At 25.0% G+C, this 11,447-nt stretch overlaps 1 pseudogene; it reads left to right on the forward strand.

Annotated features, from left to right (window-relative positions):
* Positions 1–9,008: 9,008 nt before the first annotated feature.
* On the forward strand, positions 9,009–10,585 carry LOC113552643 (annotated as a pseudogene).
* The last annotated feature ends 862 nt before the right edge of the window (positions 10,586–11,447 follow it).

Raw genomic sequence — 11,447 nt, forward strand, 5'->3', positions numbered from 1 at the left:
TATATTAAACTTGAATCTGTTGTTGTTATTTTTTTTCCATTAGTTATTTTTATTGAAATCGTGCAGGTACGATGTTTTGTACCTACAAAAATATCAGTTATCTATTAATGCAATAGATGACGGATATACTATACGTATAGACAAACCAAAAATACGATATTGATTTATTTTATAGTAATATAATGTATGATATATATATTACTATAATAACTAACCGAGGTATTGAAATACAATATAGATAAGTTCGAATATGACGTCTTTAGTGATTCTAGTAAATACGTTGATATTATTATGTCCACTGTATATGATATAAGTAATAAGTACCTACCTACGTTATTATATATCGTATTATAAACGAGAAAATTGGTATGCATACTATACACATATGTACATACTGTACATTATATACTACTAGAGATGAATTCTAAATGTCCTCATTTTTCCGTATATATTTTCCTTATGCATCTTTATTTCACATCATACGTTATAAAAGTGCATAATAAAATACATAGTAAGTATATTTAATTTTCAATCAAAATAAAAATCTACTGCTGGATATCATGTATCAAATAGTAACTAACTAAATAATATCTTTCAAATACTGTATGTGAACCATAAGTCTTTAAGGCTTAACTATATAATATTTATTACAATATATATAACGCTTCTCTTCATGAATATGTAAAATGTCTGTACCAATTTAAGCAAAAAGTATATTTCCTTTTATACCATTAAAATTCTTATTTATGAAATAAAAATTGTTTTTAAACTTTAAAATGTTTAAAATTAAAACTACTAAAAATAAAATATTTAAATCTTTTTGATCTTTAAAATATTTTATTCCTATATAAACCGCGTAAGCAATAATCCATTAATGATAAAAAGTTAATTTAATTAAATGATCCTATTGGGGAAAGTGAAATCAAAAATATTTACAAACAGTGCTTTTTTAACAAACTGAGAAAATATAGACTCATCCATAACGATATTTATATAAAATAAAATTACAAATCAACTATAATTATTCAAATTATTTTACATTTAAATCGTTCCATCTGCAAAAATTTATAGAATGGACTGCGAAAATCTGAACGTAACTTACGCTATAAATAGACCATATTATTAACATGTTATCATGATATGCTGCATCATTGTCTAGAAGTAATTGTGACACAATATAAAATATAATTTATAGGTAAGTGTCTGAAATTAAATAGTGGCCGAATTTTGTCATTATTATAAATCCTGAAAGAATACCAGGTCCTAACCTAACCTAACCAGTAAACAATACTAGAAAATTGTAAAAATATAACTATTTATTTATTTCGGTATTGGTATTGTGTTTCTAAATAAAAATTATTAAGCCTTACTTACATTTACATACATCAAGAATTTATTATATTATTAATTAAAATAAAAACATAAATAATATAGAATAACATTATTTACCTCCAAAAAATGCCTATTCTTATAAATTTAATCATATTTTTCTATTATCTGTACCAAATTTTATAATTGTACTATAATTTATGCTCGTCAAATTAAAAGTCTATTATAATGAATAATTAGATAAGTATTAATTTTAAACTATTATTTTGATTACGAAAATAATGGTCATAATATAATATTCATAATTTTCATTGGATTTTTATTACATTATTATTATTCATAATACGTATATACGTATATACAAAAATACAAAAATAAAAACAAACAAAATTAATTAATTTAAAATTTGGTAGATTATAAACCTTAAAAACAAACTAATATTTTTATACCAGTATTAAAATGTCCTGAGTATAATATAATTTTAGTAAATATTAATTTTTTTTAAATTTATTGATCATAATATTCAATTTTAAATATATTTATTATTGGCAATAATAATATATTTTATTTCAATATAATCTACACATATGTACATTTTTCTTGGCATTTCGATAACTTTTTTTAATTTAAATCTCGTAGTATGAAATTTTTTCCAACAGTTCATAAAACACCACAAAGATTTACTTATATGTCTGTCTCTAGTTCAAACACCTATTATGTTGTAATCCAATCTGATTAATAACATGAAACTAATATCGATCTGAATACTTTTACTTTTATTTTAATAATTACATCAGTTGTTTTTATCTAACTGGGTTTAACACTGTATAACGAGTATTAACTGTTATTTAAAATATTTAAGGTATACAATATTTAAAAAAAATACATTAAGACCAGACAGTCTAAAATACTTTTAAGCAAATATGTTATAAGAAAAAAACAATAAAACAATATATCAGACATATATACGAGATTCCGAAAATACTAATCACGCAAAGAGGTATACGTAGAATGCTCATTCACATACCAGTAACTAAGTGCAAGTAAATTAATAAACTTTTAAACTAACTTATCAGCTGACAGCTTGTAATTATTGTAATGATACGTTGATAAGTATTAAAATTGTATGACGATAAGAAAAAAATATTTTAACACTTTTATACTTAAAATTTTATATGATCTATATTATAGCTAGATACCTTATTAAACGAAAATTCGGTTAAGTCAAACGTAGTTTATATAATATTATACTACATTTTTAGCGATTTATAAAACCTTTTACTTTTCACATACACAACGATTTATGTATAGATATTCACTGAACAAAAATTTAAATGATAACATAAAATAAGACCTTTCAGAATAAATTATTTTAAAAACAACTAAAACTTTGTATAGTAAAACGATAAAAATATAACGAATAATAATCACAATCTTTAGATATAATTTATGTACAATCCGGATTCTATTTTCTTGGTAAATAGTATGGAGCTTACGAAAACCACATCAGTTAAAAAAGTATTCTAAAATACCAATTAATTTTGTATGGAAGTTTTATTATTACACAATTTTAATCGATTTTTTGTGATAATTTTAATATTATAGTATAGTATATTATATTAAAATATTTTGTGCTATTATTTTTAAATTACAACAAACTCAATTTATCTATCAAACAAAATACATGTAAAACAATCCAATTATACAGAATATATTATTTTTGATGCGTATTAAGTTATGTGGGCATAGCAGAAACCTACGAATGCCCAACTTGAATTCTGCTAAATAGGCATCCAAACTAAGCCTTTAGTCTGGACTACTCCCGGTCATAGCACGAAAAAAAAAATAAATTATGTGATTGAAATAATGACGTGGCACTAAAAAACAATCCAGTTATAATATTATTTAGCGTTATAATTAGTATGTAATTGAATATTTTATCTTCCAGTCGACCTCAATAATAAAAATAATACAAATTAAGTATCAGGGACGTACCAACCCCCGTCTGGAGGGGGGGTGGTTCGGGTCAGAACTTTTCCCATTGATTGTCAGAATTTATTACTTTTTATACGATAAAAAAATTTGGACCTCTCCCCTTTAAAAATTTCCTGGATATGCCCTTGATAAGTATAATAATCTATTATAAATTATTTAATACAGCAATATTAAATTATATTCAGTAAAATTGAAACTTTCATTAATCGACTTTGATGAATCTCGTCAAATACAGTACATTATGCAGTAGCATATTATTGGGATTGGAAACTGACCATTTTTTTGTGGGGAAGAAGCAGATAAAAAAGACCCTTTTTTCATCATTCCACATCAATCGTACAAATGATGAGATAAAAGATCTAAAAGCAGATTTTAAGTTCCCCATGTCTTATTGAAAATGCTTTGACGCTTTTCATGAATTTAAAATTTAAATCAATATAATATTTTATGATATACACATACATGTACACGTAGTGTAAAGCACTAACAGTTTATGTATACAAGTTAATTATTTTCCAATGTGTATAATAATCATGTCAGTATTTGACATTTATGGCACATCTTACAATAATTAAAATTTATGCTTTCTTGTTAATTTGTGTCTTTTGATTTTTCCACACATTGGTTTTGAAAAAATAGAAGATACTCTAACATACTACCATATACGATATTACCATGTTGTGTAATTAAGCTCTCAGAGTATTTGGTTTTATACGACGAAACAGCTTAGAATTTAATGACCCTAATTGTTTTAAATTATTATATTGTTGCTTACTCTATTCTAGAATAAGGCTCAGTTATTTGGAATCCGTACCAAGCTGGACTAATTAGTAAAATTGAATGGGTCCAAAAACGGTGTTTAAGAGTACTTGCATATAAGTCTAATAGAACTGACGTCTCGCTCGAGTAGCTAGCTAGTGAATACAATATCAAGTCGTTTAAGAATAGAAGAACTTTTCATGATGTGTCTTGGTTGTATAAACTTATAAACTCTCAAATAATTTTTCCAGAACTATTTAACCAAATAACTCTAAATGTCCCTCAAACTAATAGTCGTGTATTAGAAAACATTTTATGTATCTACTTATCGTAATAATCATAGTTAATTCACGCCGATCAGTAGAATACTAAAATCTGGTAACTCAATCAATAATTTAAATTTTTTCCGTGACAATTTAACCAGGTTGAAATCAATATTATTTAAATGTTAACAGTACTATCATGTACCTACTAGTATGTATTACAAATAAAAATACTGATATAATATGTAAAGCTAATTTGTTTAATATTCAGTTAATTTATTTATGTTATTATGTTTTATTCTTGTTATGTATATGATAAAAAAAAAACTGTTCTAAGCCTAATTGTAGACGTATACAATTATATAAATAAAATAAACAAAAAATACTATTTAATTTCGTACTAAAATAATTCATCAAAAAATATAACCGTTCAACAGTTGACCGCAGTAATGTAAAATATAAATTTCAAAATACATAAAATTCTAAACTACAAAATAATTAAGTAAAATAAGTAAATGCGAAATTATTGCCATATAAATATAAAAAAAAAAAACTCGAATTGCTTCACACACATACGTATTAAAATATATTAGTTTTAAGAAACAAACTTTTATTTTTAATTAATTCCACTCGATCAGTCATTTTTATTTTTATCTGCATAAAACAACAAACGAAAACATTCAATTTATATTTTTAAAGTTATCTTTTGTATCTTAAATTGTCCTTTAATATTATAAGATTAAGATCATATATATATTATCATACAAAGTATATGAACCGTACATAGTGCAGGTTACAACTGATGTGTAAATATTAATTTTAATAGTGTTTTAACGAAAACAATAAATATTATATAAGTATGCAACATTAAAAACTTAATTAGAGATACTACTTATTTTTTTTTCAGTTTATTTCTGTGTATTGTTTTGAGTAACCTACAGCGTATAAAAAAAAATTAAATTAGAATGTTAAATCACTATTTGCATACCTGTTTAAACTTAAACAAAAAACTTAATTATATGATAATTGTTTAAAATGAACGGGACCTCATAGTCGGTGTAAACCGTTATATTAATGTTGAGCTACTTTTGATTAGATTTTAAAATTATTATTAGTATCGTGGATGTTACGTAAACTGTTTAAACCGTTTTTTTATGATATTAAATTACATACTACTATACTAGTAATATTATAATAATATTCCGTGGTCTATTCTCAAATCATACGATTATAATTTTGATCTGTGTCCAAATTGACGATTAAAATTACGGAATTAATGTGACAAAAAACGCGTAAAGCAAAGAAAACGATACGTTGTGCGATGTACCGCAGATTGTATAATATTATAATGTGCGATTATACGATACGATCAACTTCAAAACAATTCGATCGTATCACCGCGGAACAAGTTATTTCTTGCGAGTCGGACGTGTGCCATCTAGATGAGGTGTGCGTGTGACTAATTGAACTGAACAAACGGTGTCGTCCGTAAAAAAACGCCTTCGTTGCACGACACAGTATAATACAATAATATCATACACTGTATAGGTATAAGTTTATCGATTTGTCGTACATTATACCAACGGAGAGAGTAACCGTAACAAATTATTTGAAATAAATCGAACGCGACACGTGTTATGTATATAAAAAAAAAAAAAAATGAAAAAAATTGTATCCGCCACAAACAGCTAGAAGACACGTTTACCGACACTAAAATTACGTGTCTGTGGCAGACGTGTGACCCGCGATCGCTTACCGTTTCCATTTTCGCCCACTTTCGTTTTACTTGGTCTTCATTCTTATTTTTTCTAGTCTGAATCAAGTTCATCTGATTAATTTTTCAATTGATAATATCTTCTTCCGGTATCGACTGATTTTTTGTGGAAGCTAAATATATTGTAAAGGTCATTCTAAATGGCATTAAACCAACAGACCCGTTGTTTCCAGAACGCGTCTGTTTTGTTAAATTATTATCGATTGACATGTGATCTACATGATACATATTAATATATTAATCCGATAAATGATGATGATTTACGATGTATAGAAACAAAATATTGTGTAGATTGAAATCTGAATTAATTTAAAAAGATAAGTTTTTTATTTTACTTACTTGACTTTAGTAGTTGGTAAATTTTATAATTAGCCTAAATATTACAGAATTTGTTGTAATAATTTAACTTTTTCCATTAAATTAAAAAATAAATAATAAATTAATTAAAAATTATTTTTATGCATATTAATAACTACTCTGTAGTTTAAATTAATTAAGTATATTTTTTACTCATTATTTACGTATAAACGAATGATTTTAAGTATAAACAAATATTCCATGTTTTAATAATTTGGTTTACACAGTTGTAACATTATATCATTACTACGACTAGTATGAAATAAAAAAGAAAAGTATAATAAGCATTTTTAACAAAATATTTAGTATTAAATATTGAATAAAAAAAATAAAAATTGCTCAACTACTCAGTTCAGTATTATAAGACTAACCAGAGTGGTAATTAAAAACAAAACTTATTTAAAATCTAGTAAAATTTATAGTTTTACCAATTTACTTTAGAATTTTAGAACTTTAGAGTTTGATATATATTATATTATATTAAAAATTAACTTGTAGTCTTATGTCTTTAACAATGACTTAACTTAATTAGCTCAAGTTAATTATTTTCATTAACTTGTCCACCTATGAATAATAAATTATGAAGGTGTCCCGCCAAACTTTCTAGATTTGCTTACATCATGTCAAAATAACGTGCTATTTTTCTATACTCACTATTATAGGTTGAACAAATTTTTTCACGTTAAAACATTTAATCAAATAGTGAAGATAACTCATATAAATACAGGTGGAGTGGAAATTATTTGCCGAAATACGTACAATTACTTCCATTTAGTGAGTGAAATAATAATGGAATACTACTTTGATTACCTTCACGGATTGTTTATTTTTTTGCCATAGACAATGTATGACTATTTTTCATAAAAACATATATATATTTTATCGACCATACCAATTAAACCGGTATTGGACAATTTAAAAACTTATTTGAATTTAATATTTTTAATAGAACGATCGTTTTCGAGTAAATTTCATTGTGAATATTTTAATAAAATATTTTAAAATTTCTTTTAACATTTTTATTTTTGGCGATAAGATCAACCAAAGACCATACAAAAAAAGTCCGTAAGTATTGAATGTTTTCAATAATAATTTATCAATACATTATTATTTCAACGTAATATTTTACATAGCTAGCTTTTACATAGCATATCCGTTAGCTGGCGTAGTGGATATGCAATTTCGCTACACCAGCGTGTAGATGTTCCATTTTTTTAAAAAACATTCCATTTTAATTTTTTAATTTTTAGATTCCATTAACATTATAATGTTACAAATTATAATATAAAAAATAACAAATATTGTTATTATTATTAAGTTTAAGTATTCATAAACGAACGATTATTATATTATTTTGGATTCTGATCTAAGCCAATAGAATCTAGTTAATATATTTTAGCTTTTCTTGTACAAATGCATTATATATAGTATATATAATACTATACACTTTTAGATTTGTTTTATTTTTTTTCGATATATATTATGGATAGTATAGAATAAGATAAGTACATTTTTAGAAGTTTTAAAAATTTATTTATACTAATTTTTTATTTTTAAATTTTGAAAATTCCCGATTTTTCAATATTTTTTTAATTCAAAAGGATAGTCTAAAAAATTTATTCACTTTTACAACTTGACAATACATACAAACTATAATTTAACTAATGGGCTATACAGATAAAAAAAAAAATTGCGTTTGCGCTTAAAATTTATATTTTTCTAGGGACTAGTTATGAAGAGAATGGTGTAATAAATTTGAAATTTCGCGATCTATTTGAATTGTTGCGGAAAAAAGGACCATTAAATGCTACTAATGTTGAATTCAGGCTTTATTTATACGAATTTATTAATAAGCAATGCAACGTAAAAGGACATAATACTTTTATTGAAAGTATATACAAAATAAATTGTTAAATTTCACTATAGTTTTAAATAAAAAATGGAATAAATACTACAGAAATTATAGTAAATTTGTTGAAAAAGAAGACCAATGGCTTAAAACTATTTTTAATTTTTCGTCTAAAATAGCATCTGATAATGTTTGTCGTCCTACTATAATATTCAGTGAATGCTCTGAAAGAACAAATAAAAACAAAATACAGCCTTTATTAAAATCTTATACTTCTCCTGAATTAACTTACACGATATCGACAAAATTTCAAAAATCTGGTAAAAGAAGTATAGCAAGATTATTAAAAGAAGCCAATGAGAGTTCTTTGCGTGCTAATAAAATTTTAAAAATATTTAAGAACTCGATTAAACCGATCCCGTATACTGTCGATGAAGCATTAGCCTTTATAGTAGATAACGATTTAACTAAGGAACAATATATCAATATTAGGCGTGGTTCAAAATTACGTAACTGTGATATATATCCATTATACGATAATATATTATTAGCAAAAGAAAAGTGCTATCCTGATAATTTATATATAACTGAATCCGCTTGTAAAATACCTATTCCAAATTTATGAGACCACACGATAAATAGAATATTTAAAACTAATTCAATAGCAACAATTGAACCAAGTATGAGTAATTTTGAGATTCTGTGTAAATGGGGATGTGATGGAAGTAGTGGCCAAGTTCAATATAAAATGAAGTTCCAGTCCGATCCATCAACTATAATATCAGACAACAATTTATTCATGTTTTCTTTGGTACCAATTCAGTTACGTTGTTTAATGGATGAAAAGGTGTTTGTGATATGGCACAATCCCCGGCTTTTATCAACTAGATTTTGTCGACTAATTCAATTTATTTTGATGAAAGAGACGATTGAAAATAGAAAAAAGAAGTTGAAGTCAATGAAACTCAATTAAGTAGTTAATCACCAACAATTGTCACATTTCAAGATAATATTTGAAGTGTTAAACATAAATTAATATTATCAATGGTGGATGGTAAGGTAAATAAAAACCTAATAGCTCAATAAACAATAACCTCCAATCTTGACCATTATTCAATTTTGTTATTTTTAATAAAATTAACATAAATAATTTTTTAACAGGTGTGTAATTTGATGACTAATACATCTAGTCAATCGTGTTAGATTTGTTGATGCATTTCGAAAAATTATAATAATATTGAAAAAGTAAAAAACTCATTAACTAATTCCGAAAATTTCAATTTTGGTCTATCTACATTGCACGTATGGATTTAATTTTTTGAATGTATATTGCACGTATCAAATCGACTAGAATTTAAAACCTGACAGGTACACCTAAATATATTACTTAATTTTAAAATTAATTAATTTAAAAAAATTAATACTTTTATAAAAGTAAATAAATATTAAAAAAAATCGCAATATTTTTTAATAATTAGTGTATAATATAAAAAATATAACACATACTTACTGTTTTTTTACTTCGAAAAAATATAATACACTTTTAATTTAATATAATATTCATAGGTTAGATCAAACGACAATAAATTACTTTTTGCAACGAAGATAAAAGATGTGCAAGACAGGTTTAGATCGGAAATGAGTTTATTGGTTGATATCGTATTACAAGGTAGGTTATGCAAAATATTTATGTATTTACTATTACCTCAGTATTTACTTATACTATATACCTACATACGTTTTTATCTATGGGGCATGGGACGACAAATGATGGTAATACTGCTTGACGATTTTTTTAAAAATTCGGAAAAATCAGCTGAAATAAACTTAGATTTGATTCAACGATTTTGAGTTATACTATCAGTATTATCTAGTGGTTATGAAATAGATGTTATTGCTTTTGAAGTCTACAGTTTAGAAACTGCCCAACGTTTTGTACAACTTTATCCGTGGTATTATATGCCTGCCAGTATCCACAAAATTCTTATTCATAGAGCAGATGTTATTCGACACGCACTTCTTCCAATAGGTATATAATTTTATCATTATACATTTTACATTTGTATAAGTATTTTAGAAAACTAATAATTTCTGTTTCATTCATTATTAGGTCAATTGTCAGAAGAGGCTCAAGAATGTCGAAATAAGGACTTTAAATATTATCGAGAACACCACACACGGAAAAATTATCGAGTAAACAAAAATAAAGATCTGTTGCATTTACTTCTTTTATCATCTGACCCAGCTATATCAAGTCTCCGAAAAATTAAAACGGAAAATAATTCAAAATTTTCAAACGAAGCAAAAATTGTATTAAAAATAAATGATTTAAATTTAAATGATACAAACTATTATGAATCTAAATCTGACTAATTAACTAAATAATACTAAGCAATATACTTTATTATTATAATTAATTATTGTAATTGGTAAGTATTTTTTTGAAATATTATACCTGCTGCAAACTGATAAAATTTATCTTAATTTTAATCTATATATATTTTTAGTTAAATAATAAAAAAAATAAGGTAATACAATTGTATGGCAATGAATAAAGATGGTTAGAGAATTGGCTGTGAGACATCTCATGACCAGGATGGTCCTTATAGCTGAATATTCCCCCCCACAAAAAAAAATAAAATGACTGTACAATATTATTTACAATATAAAAATGTGCTCTGTATATAATATTATATCAGTGGTGTTTTAAAAGTCTACACTACAATGTCTTTTCAGTACAATTCAACAATTTAAAACATAAGTCGCAATAGGCTTAACCATTATTTTAATTAACAATACATAATATTATGGTTAAACAATTCCTGTACATTCAATATGCTCAGACTACAAAACAATGATCGATTAGCAAACTTCAACTACTGAAACAATATATCAAATGGTAGCTTAATATTATAGTATAATAATTGTGTGTGTGATAATATCGTCATTCTAATATTTCATTCACCAGTTATCAGTTTCCTTTACGAAAGATCCGTCCGGAAATGTATTATTGGTATCAGAAATAATGAACACCAATTAGATCCATCCTATGTCACCACATTATAAATAATTATGCATTTATAGTGTTTGTTAGATTCCTGGGAGTGTGCTAATTATTATG

Source organism: Rhopalosiphum maidis, chromosome 1 (genome assembly GCF_003676215.2).
Source record: "Rhopalosiphum maidis isolate BTI-1 chromosome 1, ASM367621v3, whole genome shotgun sequence".
Lineage (NCBI taxonomy): Eukaryota > Metazoa > Arthropoda > Insecta > Hemiptera > Aphididae > Rhopalosiphum > Rhopalosiphum maidis.